The sequence below is a fragment of the Mesoplodon densirostris genome, unplaced genomic scaffold (assembly GCF_025265405.1).
Source record: "Mesoplodon densirostris isolate mMesDen1 unplaced genomic scaffold, mMesDen1 primary haplotype scaffold_37, whole genome shotgun sequence".
NCBI lineage: Eukaryota > Metazoa > Chordata > Mammalia > Artiodactyla > Ziphiidae > Mesoplodon > Mesoplodon densirostris.
Genome location: NW_026778196.1, coordinates 4,296,947 through 4,300,354, shown reverse-complemented (window position 1 = coordinate 4,300,354; position 3,408 = coordinate 4,296,947).

Sequence of the window (3,408 nt, the reverse complement as noted above, 5' to 3'; positions counted from 1 at the left end):
AGGTTTCCTGTACATGTTATAGCTGTAGTAATATTCCCTTGAACCTGGAGAGTTGGGACCCATGGAATGGGGGCCATGCATTATTGCTTGAAAGGGTCTGCATTTGCTCACCCAATCTCACCAATCCTCTCAGTCCCAAGTGTCCAGCCTTATGCGACATACAGCTCTCATTGTAGATAGGGTCTTTCCAGGTTTCCTCAGACACCCTGAAGGAATTGTAAAGAATTTCCCTGTTTTTTGGTTTTGCTTTTGAAATTCCTTTTTATAGTGGGTTTGAGCTGATTCTCGCTGCCATGTTTATGCCACTCTAGACACACTTGATTCCCTTATGGAGTCATATCAATACATAGGTTTTAAGATTATTACTAGTCAGATATATTCCTCTGTGGGAAATATGGGGTTTTGAGTCTCTTTCACTGAGGAAGGTGTAGGTCTTGTCTATTCCAAATTTGGTTTTTGAAACGGTCCCTGTGCTTATATCAAACTCTGGTTTTATGCATCACCACACCTCTCCTTCCCCTTTATGCAGGCATAAGAGTGTTTTCTAAATGTGAGACTCTGTTCTCTTTCCTAACTCAGTTCACTTGTAGCCATGTTTACAGGATCTTCATAAGTGATATCTTATGATAAGTTTCTTTTTCTGTGTGACTTATTTCACTTAGAATCATCGTACCTGAATCCACTCACTTTGCTGCTACTGGTCTTATGACATTGATTTCATGGCTGAGGGATATTCCATCGTACGTAAGTACCACAATGTTTTGAACCATTTTTATATTTCCTGGGATATTTAAGGTGTACCCAAGTTGAGGTTCTTGTAGTCAGTGCAGCCCTAAATTTGGAGGTGGCTCTTCCTTATTGATTTTCAGTTTTCCCAAGGTATATTCCCTAGACTGGAAGTGGCCTTGACTCTGTAGCTCTGTTGTTTACTTGTTTTAGGGAACACAATGCACTCCTCCAGTGAGGCAGTTGGTAATTTACATCCCACCCATCAGCATAACAAGGCTCCCAGTTCTCCAGGGCCTGTCTTGCCTTTCTGGTTTTTACACATTTTGTGGATGTCCCTTTTGACCGGTGGGAAATGATACTTCTTTGTAGTGCAGATTTGCATTGCCCGCTTGCTTGCTTGGCCAAAAAGTGCGTATGCGTTTTCTCCTGAATATATTCAGGAGAAAACGCATACGCCCTTTTTGGCCAAGTGCACCATTGTCCAAGTTGTGCCCCTCTTCCTGTGCTTTACAGGCGATTCCAAGGTACCTCTTGAAATCTGTTTCCTGCTATTTTGCCTCGCTTTCATGTCCGCCTCGTTGACGTCCCTCAACAGATTTTTGGAAGATAGCTGTCGTTTATCACTCTGCAAGTTTGTTAATTTCTGTGCCCCTGAGCTCCATTACTCAACTCGTTTTTTTGTGAGCTGAACGCAAGTCCAAAATTTTGGATCATGTCCTATACTGGTTCCCGGTGGATGGCTGAGACTTTGGTTAAATCTTCTTCCTGCCGGGAAATTAGAGTGACATGTGCCCGTCCAAATTCCTAACAGCTACTCTCTCATGGGTTCTCCCTTGTCCCTTCCATCCTCTGCAAAATTGGGAACCTGTGCAAACCAGGAGGTTATAGGGCCTGTCTCTCCAAGTTGGGAGATTGATAGTAAGGCAGTTCGAAAGTTAAACTGGAGCACCAGGAGAGGGACTATTCGTTGAGTTTTAGAAACCTTTCGTATTCACAGTGTGTACATTCTCTAGGTTTCCTGTACATGTTATAGCTGTAATAATATTCCCTTGAACCTGGAGAGTTGGGACCCATGGAATGGGGGCCATGCATTATTGCTTGAAAGGGTCTGCATTTGCTCACCCAATCTCACCAATCCTCTCAGTCCCAAGTGTCCAGCCTTATGCCACATCCAGCTGTCATTGTAGATAGGGTCTTTCCAGGTTTCCTCAGACACCCTGAAGGAATTGTAAAGAATTTCCCTGTTTTTTGGTTTTGCTTTTGAAATTCCTTTTTAGAGTGGGTTTGAGCTGATTCTCGCTGCCATGTTTATGCCACTCTAGACACACTTGATTCCCTTATGGAGACATATCAATACATAGGTTTTAAGATTCTTACTAGTCAGATATATTCCTCTGTGGGAAATATGGGGTTTTGAGTCTCTTTCACTGAGGAAGGTGTAGGTCTTGTCTATTCCAAAGTTGGTTTTTGAAACGGTCCCTGTGCTTATATCAAACTCTGGTTTTATGCATCACCTCACCTCTCCTTCCCCTTTATGCAGGCATAAGAGTATTTTCTAAATGTGAGACTCTGTTCTCTTTCCTAACTCAGTTCACGTGTAGCCATGTTTACAGGATCTTCATAAGTGATATCTTATGATAAGTTTCTTTTTCTGTGTGACTTATTTCACTTAGAATCATCGTACCTGAATCCTCTCACTTTGCTGCTACTGGTCTTATGACATTGATTTCATGGCTGAGGGATATTCCATCGTACGTAAGTACCACAATGTTTTGAACCATTTTTATATTTCCTGGGATATTTAAGGTGTACCCAAGTTGAGGTTCTTGTAGTCAGTGCAGCCCTAAATTTGGAGGTGGCTCTTTCTTATTGATTTTCAGTTTTCCCAAGGTATATTCCCTAGACTGGAAGTGGCCTTGGCTCTGTAGCTCTGTTGTTTACTTGTTTTAGGGAACACAATGCACTCCTCCAGTGAGGCAGTTGGCAATATACATCCCGCCCATCAGCATAACAAGGCTCCCAGTTCTCCAGGGCCTGTCTTGCCTTTCTGGTTTTTACACATTTTGTGGATGTCCCTTTTGACCGGTGGGAAGTGATACTTCTTTGTAGTGCAGATTTGCATTGCCCGCTTGCTTGCTTGGCCAAAAAGGGCGTATGCGTTTTCTCCTGAATATATTCAGGAGAAAACGCATACGCCCTTTTTGGCCAAGTGCACCATTGTCCAAGTTGTGCCCCTCTTCCTGTGCTTTACAGGCGATTCCAAGGTACTTCTTGAAATCTGTTTCCTGCTATTTTGCCTCGCTTTCAAGTCCGCCTCGTTGACTTCCCTCAACACATTTTTGGACGATAGTTGTCCTTTATCACTCTGCCAGTTTGTGAATTGCTGTGCCCCTGAGCTCCATTTCTCAACTCGTTTTTTGTGAGCATAACGCAAGTCCAAAATTTTGGATCATGTACTATACTGGTTCCCAGTGGGTGTCTGAGACTTTGGTTAATTCTTCTTCCTGCCAGGAAATTAGAATGACATGTGCCCGTCCAAATGCCTAACAGCTACTCTCTCATGGGTTCTACCTCGTCCCTTCCATCCTCTGCCAAATTGGGAACCTGTGCAAACCAGGAGGTTAAAGGGCCTGTCTCTCCAAGTAGGGAGATTGATAGTAAGGCAGTTGGAAAGTCATA